The following is a 19650-nucleotide window of genomic DNA, read 5'->3' as shown; positions in this document are numbered from 1 at the left end:
AAACATTTCGACACGTTTCCTTACACCTGTTGTCCCGTTCACCTAGCAGCAAATGGGTACCTGGGTGTTAGTCGACTGGTGTGGGTCGCATCCTGGGGGACAAGATTAAGGACCCCAATGGAAATAAGTTAGACAGTCCTCGATGACGCACTGACTTTCTTGGGTTATCCTGGGTGGCTAACCCTCCGGGGTTAAAAATCCGAACGAAATCTTATCTTAACTTATTACTGCTACTACTATAACTACTACTGCTGCTACTGCTAACACTTCTATCAGTACCGTTACTGCCACTACTACGGCTACAGTATCTGCTGCTACTATTACTATTACTTTTACTATACTACCACCACTGCTATTTTGCTACCTCTATTTTGCTACCACAACCACTACTACCACCACCACCATATACCACTATATACCACATACATAGTGATCAAGTGAAGAGGAGGAGAGGAGCGACTTCTTTCATACAATGTGATCTTAAATCTCACTCAGGTTAGGTTGTGTGTCCAAGGTAACTGTTTGTGTTGACCATTCAGTACTTACACTCTATGAGACTGTCTTGTTTGACGAACTGGTCGACTTTCGTTCTCTCTCTCTCTCTCTCTCTCTATCTATCTATCTATCTATCTATCTATCTATCTATCTATCTATCTATCTCTCTTTCACTGTATCTCTCGCTTCTACTGTCTCTCCTTGCCGTCTGCTGTCTCTCTCACCTGTTCTCCAAAGAAGATAAACACTGACCCCTGACACAATATTATTGCTGTTGATAAGAAGTGTTGATATATATATATATATATATATATATATATATATATATATATATATATATATATATATATATATATATAATTGTAACCACGAAAGAATGGTATTGCTCAATAACAACACTGCACTAGCCAAGGATTCGAACCCATGTTGTACTGGCCTGCCTCATGGTAAGCGAGAACCACATGACGCTTTAAACCACAGGACCACCCAACCCTACAAGAATGGCGTAGCCAGCACAGAGCTAGCTGTTGGGCCGCCATCCGAGGGCATACGGAGGTGTGGGAGCTTCTAAGCTAATTTCATTCTCATCCCTGTTTGGTGTACTAGCTTCACGAGCAGTATTTATATATTATTGTAACAATAATATATATATATATATATATATATATATATATATATATATATATATATATATATATATATATATATATATATATATATATATATATATATGTATATATATATATGGAGAACATTGAGTTTTCTCTGACGTACGTTTATTGTCTTCTCTGAGGATGAGGGTCCCCATTCCAGCTATAGCGGTGGTACTTACCTATATATTATACGTATATATATATATATATATATATATATATATATATATATATATATATATATATATATATATATATATATATATTATATATACGTATATATATATATATATATATATATATATATATATATATATATATATATATATATATATATATATATACGTATATATATATATATATATATATATATATATTATATATACGTATATATATATATATATATATATATATTATATATACGTATATATATATATATATATATTATATATACGTATATATATATATATATATATATATATATATATATACATATATATATATATATATATATACGTATATATATATATATTATATATATATATATATATATATATACGTATATATAATATATATATATATATATATATGTATATACGTATATATAATATATATATATATATATATATATATATATATATATATATATACGTATATATATATATATATATATACGTATATATATATATATATATATATATATATATATATATATATATATATATATATATATATATATATATATATATATATATATATATATACGTATATATATATATATATACGTATATATATATATATATATATATATATATATATATATATATATATATATATATATATATTATGTCGTGCCGAATACTCAGAACTTGCGATCTTGGCTTAAATAGCAACGTTCATCTTGCCATATTGGACAAGTGAAAATTTGTGTATGCAATAATTTCGCCAAAATCTTTCTGAACCTAACGAAAAAAATATATTTCACTGTGTTTATTTAGTATTAAATTACTGTAAACAGATCTAAAATATATTTAGTTGAGTTAGGCTAAAATAAATTGTTATTGTTATAACAAGGTTAGGTAAGTTTTCTAAGATTCTTTTGGTGCAAAATTAAAAATTTTTACATTAACATTAATGAAAAAAATATATCTTTGAATGTATAAAAGAAAATTTTAGAAAGGACTTAATTTTAAATTAGTTCTTGCTAATTGACCAGTTTTACATACTCGGCACGACATATATATATATATATATATATATATATATATATATATATATATATATATATATATATATATATATATATATATATATATATATTTATAGGATGGGGTCCACCTCTGGTGTAAATTGTGGGACCCATAGCCTCGGAGAAGTGGATAAAAAGGCTTCATGGAAGAATATTTGGATTTCTTCCTGAAGCCGTTTGAATATTCCACTTCCCCTACCACCCCATCTTTTAGTATATATATTTTTTTTACCAGTAGGAATATTTTATTACATAATATGGTACAGAAGATTTAAGAGATACATTGTTGATATAAAGGTGGCATATAAGGTACATGTTGTTACGTGTGTATCACCGATACACACATATATATATATATATATATATATATATATATATATATATATATATATATATATATATATATATATATATATATATATATATATATATACAATTACGATCATTGAAATTTTTTGTACAATTCCCATCACTGAGTACGTTTGCTCCTGGTCATGAGTGTCACCAACTACGTCTCCGCCAAACCCCCTTCCTCACAACCTCCTGTCCCCTATAACCTTCCCCTTTCCTACCACCACCCCTCCGTGAATCTCCCCTTTCTCACCACGACTATAATATCTACCCCATCACCCTCCCTCCCCCACCCCACTACTACCCTTCCCCCACAATTACCTCACCTCCACCTCCCATTACATTCCAAGCCCTCTTCCCATCCATCCCCACCCCTCCACCACCCCGTACCCGACCATACCGACCACCGTCACCACCCCCATCACCACCCCTTTCCCCACCCCCTTCCCCACCACCTTCCCTTCCCTTGGTCCATTACACCGTACTGCCGAAATATCGCTTTTTAGCTCTCAATAATTCGAAAACTTGGCAATCATTTCGCGTGAGCAGGATGACGAGTGAGAATAATGTCCACGAGTCACCAGGAAAGACAAACAACGCAAAAAAAAAATAACGCAAAAATTTGTACGTGGCCTTTAATAATAAAAATGGGAATTATATGATCATGATGACATTTGTGTCACCAATTAGCAGTGGACACTGACCAAAATTGTTGCAGAGGAAACTCGATTATACCGGATTATTTTTCCTTCATTGCCGGGAAAAAGGGGAAAAAATAAAGTGAGGTTGCATACAATTTTCTTGATTATTCTCGTGTTTTTTAGTCCATTGTAACTGTGTATGCAAATTGTGTGCACTTTCAAACAGCGATACGCACACATACACAAGCCTATTCATGTGCTAACATTACACACACAGGGTATACACATTGAGAAGTATGTAGGTCGCAATGTATATGTATGTCGTGCCCAATAACCTGAGGGAAAACTCCTCTATGTAACGTGTGTGTAACAAATATATATATATATATATATATATATATATATATATATATATATATATATATATATATATATATATATATATATATATATATATGCAATAAGATCACAGTAAACAGGTGATTTCAGAATATGCAAAACAACCACTGTGAAAGAATAGAGAAATTCCAAGCGCTTTCGTGACTACTCACATTATCAAGGAACAATGAAAGTAAAGCATCAAAGGAAGGTATATGAAGGGGTAGCCCACAACTAAGAAACACATGACGCGCGACTCATAAGAAAGGGAACACTGCAGCAGGCCCGCCGGCCCAACTAGACAGGTCTTTCACACAACCCACCAACAAACTATTCTACCCAAGAAATAAGAATTTTAAAAATTATTATTTGTCCAATGTATTATTACTTTCTTCCCAAATTCTATTAATTATAAATGGATCTAATTTATATAAACCAAAGGAAATATATTATTGTCAAAACTGCTTTTTATGAAACAAGATTCAATTATATTCCTGTCGACCATGGACTTGCTTGATACTACTTTCTCAACTTTTTGAAAATCAATTGGATGGTTAAAATCTTTTACATGAATAAATAGAGCATTGGAATTTTGTCCAGTTCTAATGCTACATTTATGTTGTTTTAATCTTAGTTCGAGATTTTTACCAGTTTGACAGTAATAAACTTTATCGCAAATTTTACAAGGAATCTTATAGACATATATATATATATATATATATATATATATATATATATATATATATATATATATATATATATATATATATATATAATGTCGTGCCGAATAAGTAAAACTTGAGATTTTGGCTTAAATAGCAAGGCAGTTCTTGCCGAAAAAGGCAAGCGAAAATATGTGTATGTAATAATTTTGCAAAAATCATTCTGAATCTAACGAGAAAAAAATATTTCGTTGCGTTTGTCTATTATTAATTTATTGTAAACTTATATAAAATATATTTAGTTGGATTTGGCTAAATTAAATTGCGTTTATTATAATGAGGTTAGGTAGGTTTTCTAAGGTTCTTTTGGTGCAAAATTATTAATTTTTACATTAACGTAAATGAAGAAACATATCTTTAAACGTATAAGAGAAAATTCCAGAGAGGACTTAATTTTAAATAAGTTTAAATAGTTTTGTGATAAAAATTTTTTTTTTATCATTTTAAGTAACAAATATATCAATAAATGCACAGAAATTCTGTTTTAAATATCTGTTTTTAGGGCAATTCTGCCTAATTCACCGATTTTGTTTACTAGTCGAGATATATACACCGAGACGTGTATATTCGGTTAGTGTATATACACAGATGTATATTTGTCGGCATATGTTATTCACTTTGAGATTTGTATGTTAGTATATACACATATTGACACCAACTCTTCCTTACTCTAGCCAAAAAATGTCGACGATTTAAACTCCCTCGTGACGGACGGACAAACACGGACACAGACGGATACACACACACACACACACACACACACACACACACACACACACACACACACACATACACACACACACACATACACACACACACATACATACATACATACACACACATACGCACACACACACAACATACACACACATACTTTCACACACAACACACACACACACTTTCACACACACAACACACACACTTTCACACACACAACACACACACACACACACACACACACACACACACACACACAGCGAAGAGGCGGGACCAAGAGCTGTGAATCGACAACTGCAGCCACAAATAGGCAAGTTCAAATAGGTAAGTACACACCAGGTTCCCTGGCAAACCTAAGAAAAGCATTTCGACACCTTAGCAAGGAATCGTTCAAGAGACTGTACACCGTGTATGTCAGGCCCATACTGGAGTATGCAGCACCAGTATGGAACCCGGCACCTGGTCAAGCATGACATGAAATTAAGAAGAGGCTCGGTAAGGCTCGTGCAAAAGGGAGAGGGTGGACCTATTAGCGACCAACAGAGGTGGGGCCAGGAGCCATGAATCGACCCCCGCAACCACAACTAGGTGAGTACACACACACACACACACACACACACAGGATGTTCCAGAGATGGGACACAATTTGAAGCTGAAGACTCAGACGAGTCAGAGGGATGTTAGGAAGCATTTCTTCAGTCATAGTCGTCAGGAAGTGGAATAGCGTAGCAAGTGATGTAGTGGAGGCAGGAACCATACATAGCCTTAAGACGAGGTATGACAAAGCTCAGGGAGAAGAGAGAGGACCTCGTAGCGATCAGTGAAAAGGCGGGGCCAGGAGCTGAGTCTCGACCCCTGCAACCACAATTAGGTGAGTACAATTAGGTGAGTACACAAAGCTTTGCAATGAGACTGGTCCCGGAGTTAAGGGGTATGTCACACGAGGAGAGGTTAAGGGAAATTGACCTGACGACACTGGAGGACAGGAGGGATAGGGGGGACATGATTACGACATATGAAACACTGAGAGGAATTGACAAGGTGGACAGAGACAAGATGTTCCAGAGATGGGACACAGCAACAAGGGGTCACAATTGAAAGCTGAAGACGTAGATGAGCCACAGAGTTGTTAGGAAGTATTTCTTCAGTCACAGAGCTGTGAGGCAGTGAAATAGTCTGGAAAGTGAGGTGGTGAAGGCCGGATCCATACAAAGCTTTAAGAAGAGGTATGATAAATCTCACAGAGCAGGGAGTGAGTGACCAAGTAGCAGCCGGTAAAGAGATGGGGCCAGGAGCTATGAGTCGACCCCCGCAACTACAATTAGGTGAGTACAGTTGAGTAAATACAACTACGAAGAGCCTCGGTGGCGCAGTAGGCAGCGCGTGAGTCTCATAATCTCAAGGTCGTGAGTTCGATCCTCACTCGGGGCAGCTGTTTTTCTAGCGAAGAGGCGGGGCCAAGAGCTGTGACTCGACCCCTATAGCTACATATAGGTGACGGGTGCGAGAGTGTATACAGGAGGAGGAGGAGGAGGAGGAAGAATCTTATTTGCTTCTCTGCGACTAAAGGAAGATACAGTCTTATCTTCTACCTATGTCCTCCACGCTCGTGATTTCCCTTATTGCTCGCTTCTCCTTTCTTCCTGACATCCGCTGACATGTATGTGCCTTTCTTCCCGCACTCTTCATCGCATCTTTACTCACTTTTCCGAAATTATTTTAATCGACATTTCTCATGGCAGTCTTTCATTGAACTGAACCTGGACTTGGGAAAGCGACTGACAGTTCTGTTACGAGTGACTATTGTATTTCCGTGTCTTGTATACAATACCAACAAATCTGTTAATAGAGAATAAAAAGGCACAATACTGTTAATAGAGAATAAAAAGGCACAATACCGTGACTGGAACATTGACAAATAAACCGCACATAGGAGAAAGAAATTTATGATGTCTGTTAATAACAGACATCATAATATGGTCTTTTATTGCGATGACGTTTTGCCCACCAGGGACTTCATCAGTTAATGAAGTTCTGGTGAGCGAAACGTCTTCAAAACAGCATATTGTGTGACTATTAATGCTCAGGAGGATTTTGTGATGAGCTTCTTGGGAGTGGGAAAGAGAACTTTAGGGAGTGGGGAAGAGAGTTTTTGGGAGTGGGGAAGGGAGGTCTTGAGAGTTGGAAAGAGAGCTCTGGGGAGTGGGAAGGGAGTTTTTGGGAGTGGGGAAGGGAGGTCTCGGGAGTGGGAAGGGAGGTCTTGGGAGTGGGAAAGAGAGTTTTTGGGAGTGGGGGAAGGGAGGTCTTGGGAGTGAGGAAGGTTTTAGGAGTGGAGAAGGTCTTGGGAGTGGAGAAGAGAGCTCTTGTGACTGGGGAAAAACTTAGGAGTAGGGAAGGCAGATCTTGGGAGTGGGGAAGGTCTTGAGAGAGTGGGGAAGGGATGGCTTGGGAGAGAGGGAAGTGGGGCAGCGGGGGGGGGGGGGGTGAGGGGAGGGGAGGCAGGATGGTGGTGTGGGGATGAAGGAATGTTGATGACTTGAGAGCACAGACTTGGTTATACTAACACTGTTGTTTCTACGATCATTATTTGTGTTGTCTGCCAACCTCTGTCACAGACTGTCCACCACCAGTACCACCACCACCAGTACCACCACCACCACCACCAGTACCACCACCACCACCAGTACCGTCACCACCAGTACCACCACCAATACCGCCACCAGTACCACCACCAATACCGCCACCAGTGCCACCAGTACCATCACCACCACCACCAGTACCACCACCACCAGTACCGTCACAACCAGTACCGTCACAACCAGTACCGTCACCACCAGTACCATCACCACCAGTACCATCACCACCAGTACCACCACCACCACCAGCACCGTCACCACCAGTACCACCACCAATACCGCCACCAGTGCCACCACCAGTACCACCACCACCACCAGTACCATCACCACCACCACCACCACCAGTACCGTCACCACCAGTACCACCACCACCAGTACCACCACCACCAGTACCACCACCAATACCGCCACCAGTGCCACCACCAATACCGCCACCAGTACCACCACCACCAGTACCACCACCACCACCAGTACCACCAATACCGCCACCAGTGCCACCACCAGTACCATCACCACCACCAGTGCCACCACCAGTACCATCACCACCACCAGTACCACCACCACCACCAGTACCGTCACCACCAGTACCACCTCCAATACCGCCACCAGTGCCACCACCATCACCACCAGTACCACCACCACCACTAGCAGTACCACTACCAGCACCACTACTAGCAGTACCACTACCAGTACCACCACCACTACTACCACCACCACTACCAATACCACCACTACTACCACCACCACCACTACTACCACCACCACCACCACCACCACCACCACCACCACCACCACCACCACCACCACTGCTACCACCACCACTGCTACCACCACCACTGCTACCACCACTGACACTGAACACCCCTGTGGCAGCAAAGAGTACGTAACCTTTACCATCACCACTACCACTACTTCTAGCCAATAAGAAGGTGGGATTGATCTGCCCTTGTCATTCCCACTCTAGAGCTGGTTGAAGCACGGTCTGCTATCTTGTGGCTTCTATTTCTGCCTTGCTTACCACACTAGCACCATCACCACTATTTGCCCCATTACTACTATCCTACCCCTACCTACTACCTGAACACCACCCTTAACACCCCTAACACCACTACCCTTAACACCCCTAACACGACCACCACCCTTAACACCTCTCAACACCACCACCACCACTACCGAGACATCAACGTCTGAATAATAATAATATCTTTATTTACTACAAGTACATGTACAAGGTATACAGGAGTAGCTGACAACAGTGACACACTATAGAAAGCCCCTTGCTATGCTCAGCATGTCGGGCAAATTAGGTCAGTGTCCCAGGATGCGACCCACACCAGTCAACTGACACCCAGGTACCCATTTTACTGATGGGGAACAGACAACAGGTGGAAAGAAACACGCCCAATGTTTCTGCTCTGGCTGGGAATGGAACCCAGGCCCTCGCCGTGTGAAGCGAGAGCGTTAGCCACCAGGCCATCAGAGCCAATGGCTTATACTCTCTTCGTGTCATCAGCGAATTTGCTTATATCACTAGTCATTCCCTCGTCAAGGTCATTTATATATATTATAAACAACAACTGGCCTAAAACCGATCTCTGCGGAACGCCACTCTTTACAGATCCCAACTCAGATTTAACCCCATTTATGCACACTCTCTGCTTCCTATTGGTGAACCATGGATTCTATCCATGACAACACTTTTTCCCCAATGCCATGAGCAGCCACTTTCTTCGACAGTCTCTGATGTGGTACTCTATCAAAAGCCTTACTAAAATCTAAATAAACAATATCGAATTCTTTATCATGAACAACGGCCTCAAAAGCCTCACTGAAGAAAGTTAATAAACTGGTTAGGCAGCAACGGCCCCTGGTGAATCCATGCTGAGTATCATTAATCAAATTATGCCTATCGAGATGGCTTCATATATTTTCAGCTATAATTGACTCTAGTAATTTGACTACAATTGAAGTTAGGCTTATTGGGCGGTAATTTGACGGTAACGACTTGTTCCCTGCTTTAAAAAGAGGAATTACATTAGCCATCTTCCACATATCAGACACTACACCTGTTTGAAGAGATAAATTAAAAATATTAGTTAACGTTCACAGAGTTCCATTTTGTATTCCTAAAGAACCCTTGAAAAAAGGGTCATCAGGACCGGGCGATTTATTTTGCTTCAAACGGTCTATCAGTTTGATAACCATTTCGCTAGTGACTGATATTACATAATTTATATTCTTCAGGCCAATTAAGAAACCTAATTATTGGGATATTATTAGTGTCTTCCTGAGTGAAAACGGAGAGAAAATTATTATTAAAAATAGAGCACATTTCATACTCTTTGTCAGTAAGATACTCATAGTTAATTTTAAGGGGACCTATCTTATCTCTAACTTTTCTTCTGTACACCTGGGAAAAAAAAACACCACTACCATGACCACCACCACTACCATGACCACCACCACTACCATGACCACCACCACTACCATGACCACCACCACTACCATGACCACTACCACTACCATGACCACTACCACTACCATGACCACTACCACTACCTTGACCACTACCACCACAACTACCACTACCACCACAACTACCACCACAACTACCACCACCATTACCACCACCACCACCACCACCACCACCACCAATACCACTACCCCCTATCACCACCTATACCACCACTACCACCACCACCACATCTTTATTAATAATTGATAACATCTTAGAGTGAGGAAGAGATCCAACAAAATCTTGTGAAAAGGTCAGTCTTCCAACAGAAAAATATAATTTAATATTTATTTGTAATTAAAGTCATTGACACATGTAACAGTGTTGAGGTGCATCACGCATCTGGCAACGTGAGGCATTTTTTTTTTGGGGGGGGGATCTAACAATGAGCTCTTATCGTCCTTGTCTATATGAAATCAGGCAAAAATGAATGCAACTCTGTGACTTGCATGAGTAATGAATCCTAAAGGTAAGATTCTGAATCTAGTTAATAGACTGAGGGACCAGACGTAATGTTAGCACCACTATCATTATTTTCTATCTACATTACTACCACAATAATAGTAATAATAATTATTATTATTATTATTATTATTATTTTACAAGTATATTATACGACTATTACAGCCTAGCTGACATTACTGACAAGATTCACGGAATCGTAATAATACATTTGCAAACAAACCACGGAACTTGTGGAGTTTGAACCCATGGCAAGTGAGTTTTAAGACTCAACTGCCGCTGGTTCAAATCCCATCCTTTCCATGGTTCATCACTGGCGTACAATATAGTCTCTCTGGTTATGCAGAGCATTTCTGTCAACTTGTGTTAATCTTGTTCCCCAGGATGCCACCCAGGACTATGGGCTAACACCCAGGTACCTACTTACTGCTAGGTGAACAGAGACAGCAGGTGTAAGGAAACATGCCCACATCATGTCTCTCTTAATCAAATAGCGCAGGAGTTTATATAAAAAATCAGTATTTATGGTTGAATTTATTCGTTGGAAGCGAAATAGGCAGTTGTTTATTATTCAAACTGATATGGTGATTTTCATATGATGAATGGTAATAGTGAGCGAGCAGCCGATACCAACACTGGTGTTTAGAAGCTAACTAGGCTATAATGTTGGCGTGCCAGCCCACCACAGCTCTAGGGTCTCTGTTGACCCACTGTTATTTCTTTGATGCGGTTTTTGGTCGTGTGTTAAAATCTCTGATTGTTTGCGGCTCGTGTATTAAGTGGCCATTTACCTCTTTCAAAAATCTGAAGAGTAAAAGATCTCCCTGAGCAGAAAGTACATGAGTATATATGTGGGCGGTTCCTAGCCGGTCATATTTCACAGTAAGCTGCCTTCGTAAAAAAAAAAAAAAATCCAACTCCTCGTTTACTCACACAGTGTCAACCAACAAACTCTGTGATATGTGTACAGTGTACACTCTTAACAAATTGATCATTTGGGTATCTTTACTGCCGAAACGTCTGGTTTCATGCTGTCTAGGGGATTAGTGTGGAGTACCATAGCTTGTTGTAGTGCTTTGAAATCTCAGGTTAAAGTGTTGGAGGTGGTTCTACTTCTCCAAGAGGAAAATAGGCTGATAATTCGCCTAGATGGATTTGGGAGTGAGTGTGCGAAGGGTGGGGTCGGTGTGGAGGAAGAGGTTACCAACAGTGAGTTGAAGAGTGGTAAAGGCTTCAAGCGGAATGTGGTCTCTACTAAAGGTAGAAGTATCAAGATAAGGAAGTTTAATAGAGAAGATCTGAGGATAGGAAATCGATTCTCTGTTCTCCAGGACGAGTGTACTTCAGTGGTTAGCGAGGTTGAAGGTACCACTAACTCCCCTCCCAATCAAGGTAAGCGCATTCTGGTTGTGGGTGACTCAAAGGTAAGATATATGGACCATGCTTTCTGTAACAGAGATTAGTATGTTAGACAGAGTGCTTCCCAGGAGCTGGTGTTGATGACATAGTCAACAGATTGGATAATATTATGTCAGGTAATGGGAACATGCCCATCATCTTAGTGCTGGTGGAAATGATACTGGGAAGGGCGGGAGAAAAGAGCTGCTGGATAAGTACAAGTCAGCCATAGATGTAATTAGGTCTAAGGGAGGGGTCCCAATCATGTGTAGCATCTTGCCTAGAAGGGGAGTAGGCAATGAATGAATGTCTAGGGGAATTGGTGTAAATTGCTGGCTAGACAGGTACTGCAAGGAATTTGCAATCCCATACATTGATAACTGGGACAAATTTTATGGCAAACGTGATATGTATGCAAGGGATGGGGTACATCTCTCAGGGGCCAGAGTGGTTACATTATCCAATTCAGTTGAGGGGGGGCCATTGCTGACTTGTCTAGGACTTTAAACTGATAGATTATAGAGGTATGGGTGTGTGTGGGAAACAATCAAGCTGCAGTACAAGGGTTGAAAACAGTAGATATAACCAGGATACCTCAGGAATATGTTTGATAGTCAATATTCAAAATAAAGTTGCTAGTAAAGGCAAGGTAATTGATCAACAAACAGAGAGACAGTAGAGGGCAGAGAGTGACTAGCTCTCTCAAGGTTTACTATACTAATAGCAGGAGTCTAAGATAGATGAGCTAAGATTACTTGCATGTGAAGGTAATATAGATATTATTGTTGTAACGGAAACCTGGTTCAACATGATAGAGAAATGTCTTCTGAATGCCACATACATGGCTATAAACTATTCCACACTGATAGGGTCAGCAGGAAGGGTGGTGGAGTGGCGATGTATGTCAGAGATAATTTAAATTGTTGTGTTCGACAAGATATAAGAATAGAAACATCGGACACAGAATCTGGCTACAGTTTCTCGAGAGTCGTGACAAATTAATTTTGGAAGTGATTTATAGGCCCTCAAATCTTGATCAGGAGCACAGTAAGCTGCTATGGGATGAAATTCATAAGGCACCTAGATATGAAAATGTCGTGTTAATAGAAGATTTTAACTTTAGACAAATTGATTGGAACAATATGACAGGAAATCTTGAGTCTAGTAACTTTCTTGATACGATTCAGGATTGCCTTTTAAAATAACTTGTGACAGAACCAACTAAAGGAAACAATCTGCTTGGCTTGGTTCTTGCCAACATGGAATCACTATTAATCTTAAGGTTAATGATAAGCTTGGGGAAAGCAATCACAAATCACTTACTTTCAATACATCATGGAATTTCCAAAATAACTGCAATAAAGTCTGTCCCAGACTTCCACTTGGCTGATTTCATGGTACTGAAAAATTACCTGAATGGGTTAAATTGGAAAGACGTAACTATTGGGCAGGTAGGTGGTGTTGGTTGCCAATATGACGTTATTCAGAGCATAGTTCTACCTGCCCAGACAACTTATATTTCAAGTAGTGAAATTAGATCAACCAAAAACGATCCCAATTAGATAAACAATAGATTTAAGCATCTTATTGGACAAGAGAGAAGCATACATAGGTGTATCAAAAGAGGGGATGCATAGTTAAGTAACCAGTATATTACCTGGAGTTTATCTGGAGAGGGTTTCGGGGGGTCAGTGCCCCCGCGGCTCGGTCTGAGACCAGGCCTCATGGTTGATTAGGGTCTGATCAACCTGGCTGTTACTGCTGGCCACACGCAAACTGACGTACGAACCACAGCCCAGTTGGTCAGGTGTCAAATGGGAGTTCGAAGCATGGATTGGGTAATAAACAGTCACGTCTGATGTTATAGTACGTATATTGGATGGAATATATGGGGACACCAGGCCTGACCTGTCTCCTCTCTCATGGCGAGTGCCTGGAGGGTGAGCGGCATACAAATCATACTAGGTCAGCAGTAACAGTCAGTGATATAACAGTCAACGATTTACGCAGGAGGCGGTGAATCAGTAATGGTTTGTACGAGTCATTACTACTGACACTACTGGTAACTGATACTACTGAGACAGGTACTGACTTTAGGTGCCTGTCCAGTGCCTTCTTGAAGACAGCCAGGGGTCTATTGGTAATCTCCCTTATGTATGCTGGCAGGCAGTTGAACAGTCTTGGGCCCCGGACACTTAGTGTTGTCTCTGTGTACTCGTGGCACCAATGCTTTTCATCGGGGGAATGTTGCATCTTCTGCCGAGTCTTTTGCTTTCACAGGGAGTGATTTTCGTGTACAGGTTTGGTACCAATCCCTCCAGGATCTTCCAAGTGTATATTATCATGTATCTCTCTCGCCTGCGTTCGAGGGAATACAGATCAAGGACCTTCAACCGTTCTCAGTAGTTTAAGTGCCTTATCGTACTTATGTGTGCCGTGAAAGTTCTTTGTACACTCTCCAGGTCTGCAATGTCGCCAGCCTTGAAGGGGGCAGTTAGTGTACAGCAGTACTCCATCTTAGAGAGAACAAGCGATTTGAAGAGAATCATCATGGGCTTGGCGTCCCTAGTTATGAAGGTTCTCATTATCCATCCTATCATTTTCCTAGCAGATGAGATAGATACATTGTTGTAGTCTTTGAAGGCGGGATCCTCTGACATTATCACTCCCAGGTCCTTCACATTGCTTTTTCGTTCTATTGTATGGTTAGAATTTGTTGTATACCCTTAGACATTTTTAATTTCCTCAAGTTTTCCATATCTGAGTAGTTGAAATTTCTCCTCGTTGAATTTCATATTGTTTTGAGTGGCCCATTTGAAGACTTGATTGATGTCAGCTTGGAGTCTTGTGGCGTCTTCAATGGAGGTAACTGCCATGGCAATCCGGGTGTCACCCGCAAAGGAAGACATGGAGCTATGGCTTACAGCTCTGTCAAAAATGAGGATGAGGAATAGAATGGGAGCGAGTACTGTGCCTTGTGGAACAGAGCTTTTCACCGTGGCTGCCTGCTACTCTTTACTCTGTCGTGGTAGTAGTAGCAGTAGTAGTAATAGTAGTTGTTGTAATTGTAATAATACAAAAACCCTCCTCAAAACAATAAGCCATTCTATCACAGTCTCTGCTGCTAATACTACACAACATAACAGAGGAGGAACACTGTAACAGACCTTCTCAAATCCAACTACAAACAGAAATATTTGTCTAACCTATTTTTATGCTACCCAAGTAATAGCTTTCATAACCTTTTACTCATGTGTAAGGTGATTGTTCTACCAGATTATTTTACTACTACTATAACTCAGTGCTCTATGACCCTTATCGGTTTAGCGCTTTCTCTGATTATAATACTACTACAACTAATATTACTACTACTACTTCCACTAGTATTGCACCTCACTCTAAGGTTATATATACCCTCTGTGTCCGTGTATTGTTTGTAACGGCTTGATGGTTTAGAAAAACAAGTAAGCAAACACTAGGACATATTTATTAGATAACTTTTGGTCCTGAGACCTTGATCACTTCTAACATACAGAGGTTAAAAGACAGTATATATAGGCAGAGAGTGAGGTGTGAGTGACGCATGGTGACCTGAAGAATGACATGTTGAATATTAAAATGGTATACAATACTGACAAGTTGGTAAATTAAACACAGGCAATATTTAGGCATCTTCATTCCGAAACGTTTCGCTACACAGTTGGCTTCTTCAGTCAAGTACAGAAAGTAGGTTGGAGCAGTAGAGATGTGAAGATGTAATCAGTCCATCACCCTTGAAGTTGTAGATTTGAGGCTGTCAGTTCCTCAGCCTGGAGAAGAATTATGTTCCATAGTCTGAAACAATCTGAAGAACAAGCGACAGTGTGGAGACGTACTGTCGGCAGGAGAGGAGTAGAGTAGTAGATTATATTCTTCTATACACCTCTTCTGCCGACAGTATTTAAAGTCTCCACACTGTCGCTTGTTCTTCATATTGTTTCGGAGTATGGAACAGAATTCTTCTCCAGGCCGAGGGATTGACAACCTCAAATCTACAACTTCAAGGGTGATGGACTGATTACATCGTCTTCACATCTCTACTGCTCCAGCCTATTTTCTGTACTCGTCTGAAGAAGCCTACTGTGTAGGAGACACGTTCCCTGTGTGTCTAACTTATCAATGACATATTGGGATGAGAACGGGTAGACGATGAGATCATGTGACTCCTGTCTTGCTGGGTAGGTGCTGCTTTGCCTGGTTGAGTATCATGTATGCTATGTTTTAGAAATTTTGTAGTTTCCAGTGTTACGTTCTATTGTGTCGGTGACGACGATTAGCGAGGCTTCGGTCTCAGGACCGAAACGTTTTCTAATAAATATGTCCAAGTGTTTGCTTGCTTGTTTTTCTAAACCAACTTGTCGTTATTTATTACCAAGATTTATACCAACGGCTTGATAAAGCTCCTGGAGAGCGAAACGTTGCCGCAATAAAATGTCACATTAGTTGCACTTGTGTCCTTTTACCTAACATATTGTCGGTAACTCTACCAACATTAATACGACAGCAGCGCTGTACACAGGTGAGACACCAGAACACTCCGGTGACAGCAGTACTGTGCACAAGAGACACCAGAACACCCCGGTGACAGCAGTACTGTGCACTAGACTAGAACACCTCGGTGACAGCAGTACTGTGCACTAGACTAGAACACCTCGGTGACAGCAGTACTGTGCACTAGACTAGAACACCTCGGTGACAGCAGTGCTGTGCTCTGTCATGCACCTGACTACCGCCACAATATACATTTTGATAATTGCAAGCTAGTCTTTAAATCTGATAATTGTGTAAAACGACGAATTGTGGAATCTAACCTCATTGCATCAGTTCCAAACTTAATTTGCCCGAAGGTTAATTTAATTTCAACATGTTAATTTGAGCCCAAGTCAATGGAAGTGTCGCCAGAGCTCGTAGAGGTCAGCTCACTTAAAGCCGTGAACCAAAATGACTGCAGTGGAAACAAAACTCTGCTTGTCTACCTCATTAATAATGATTACAGTACCGACGAGTTCATGAATGAGACACATGCATTACTTAGGTTTCTTATTCAGCTACTTGACTATCTTTACTTATCTTGGATTAATTGCCCTTCGGGATTAATAAAGAGAAGCGATGTCTGTTAGGTCAGTTAAAGCTGTAGTGAATCTACTTCGTTCACATCACTCCAACTGTCTAACTATGTGGTGTATATACTAAAACTTAACATATACTAGCTGCTCAATGTTGTTCCTGCATGTCATTCACGATTTCATAATTCCCGTACCTTCTTCTCTCTCTAGTATATATCTGTACACCCTATTCTGCGCTGTGTGACCCTTGTAGGCTGTAGGCTTAGCGCTTCTTTGATTATAATAATCTGTACACCATAATGTTGGTTGGGATCGCACTCGTGGCAAGCGAGTATGTGTGTATTTGTACCTGGAGATACCTGGAAAGGGTTTCAGGGGTCAACTTCCCCACAGCCTGGTCTGTGACCAGGCCTCATCAATTTGAGCAGAAAGTAAAATATGGAGCAATCAAATCAGAGTAGCGTAGGTGTCACCGTCCACAGTCACTCTTAGACTGCCGTTAGTGATCGGTGCCAGTCCCACCCTACCATCATCTCCCTACTCTCCATATGGGGTAGGAGGGTTCCTGAGATGTCAAGTATGAAATTATAAGATATAAAAAGCCAGCCTAAGCTTTTTCTAATCGTTTATAACAGGTCATGTGGCTTGAGAAAATAAGTTTCTCATTAGATGCTGATGACATGGATAGCTATTATTCTGTGTGACCTTTTCAAATAATGAAAGAAAGGAATAGAATGTGCTCTTGGTCCGTTTAAATGTCCTGCTCTGAGGTACTCGAATGTTCCACCGATGTACTCGACAGTATCTCTTTCTAAATATTGTCTATTATTTTTCTCAGTGTCGGTTAATAAGCCATACAAGGGGATCGTCTATGCCTATCCGATAATATTTCTATGATCTAAATTCTACTAATACCCTATAACCTTTCCTTACGTTCTCGTTATCTTGTGTGCTTGTCACTGAATGGTACATTAACAGCTACACGATTGTTTGCGTATATATATATATATATATATATATATATATATATATATATATATATATATATATATATATATATATATATATATATATTGTATTACAGTGAAAATAAAAAAAAACCTGAGCTCTTTAATGAGTTTACATATCTTCAGAGGAATAGGAAGCAGAGGTGACATCTCACTCAGTGATGTGCTATCTAATTCAGTGAGGTAACACCTTACAGAGTGAGTCGTTACCTCACTGAGGTAACGAGCATGAGGTAACCAGCATGTTACCTCACTGAGTGAGGTAACATGCTGGTGTGATATTTTTACGGTAATCAGTTGACCAGTCTTGGAGAAAAAGTATTTGATGTAAGAAAAAGTACAAAGTGAGGTGTTACCTCAAAATACACTGTAGGTGCCTATTGGTCCACTTGTAGAGTTGTAAATAATGAAGATTTTCCAATAAAATGGTAGGTTGCAAATAAGCCAAACCTCTAGGAAAAAGAATACAAGTAATTCAAATTAAACATTTTATACATAATACGTGTGTGTGTGTGTGTGTGTGTGTGTGTGTGTGTGTGTGTGTGTGTGTGTGTACTCACCTAGTTGTACTCACCTAGTTGAGGTTGCGGGGGTCGAGTCCGAGCTCCTGGCCCCGCCTCTTCACTGATCGCTACTAGGTCACTCTCCCTGAGCCGTGAGCTTTATCATACCTCTGCTTAAAGCTATGTATGGATCCTGCCTCCACTACATCGCTTCCCAAACTATTCCACTTACTGACTACTCTGTGGCTGAAGAAATACTTCCTAACATCTCTGTGATTCATCTGTGTCTTCAGCTTCCAACTGTGTCCCCTTGTTACTGTGTCCAATCTCTGGAACATCCTGTCTTTGTCCACCTTGTCAATTCCTCTCAGTATTTTGTATGTCGTTATCATGTCCCCCCTATCTCTCCTGTCCTCCAGTGTCGTCAGGTTGATTTCCCTTAACCTCTCCTCGTAGGACATACCTCTTAGCTCTGGGACTAGTCTTGTTGCAAACCTTTGCACTTTCTCTAGTTTCTTTACGTGCTTGGCTAGGTGTGGGTTCCAAACTGGTGCCGCATACTCCAATATGGGCCTAACGTATACGGTGTACAGGGTCCTGAACGTGTGTGTGTGTGTGTGTGCGCGTGCGCGCGCGGCAGAAAAGTGTAAAGAACACTTGTCAGTAAGGGGGCATAAAAGTGCATATAAACATTGTCAATATTTGTTTCGTGTTTGTCTCCTTGGGCTGTGGCTCGTACGTTGGATTGCGTGCGGCTAGCAGTAACAGCCTGGTTGATCAGGCTCTGATCCACCAGGAGGCCTTGTCACAGACCGGGC

At 40.2% G+C, this 19650-nt stretch overlaps 1 non-coding gene across 1 annotated transcript; it reads left to right on the top strand.

The window, feature by feature from the left end:
- Positions 1-6564: 6564 nt before the first annotated feature.
- On the top strand, positions 6565-6637 carry TRNAM-CAU (transfer RNA methionine (anticodon CAU)). Its single transcript has one exon. It is a non-coding gene; the product is annotated as a tRNA-Met (tRNA).
- Positions 6638-19650: the final 13013 nt, after the last annotated feature.

This window comes from Cherax quadricarinatus, chromosome 82, assembly GCF_038502225.1.
Source record: "Cherax quadricarinatus isolate ZL_2023a chromosome 82, ASM3850222v1, whole genome shotgun sequence".
Taxonomy (NCBI): domain Eukaryota; kingdom Metazoa; phylum Arthropoda; class Malacostraca; order Decapoda; family Parastacidae; genus Cherax; species Cherax quadricarinatus.
The sequence above is the reverse complement of the archived record's forward strand: the minus strand, read 5'-3'. Positions and strand labels throughout refer to the sequence as shown.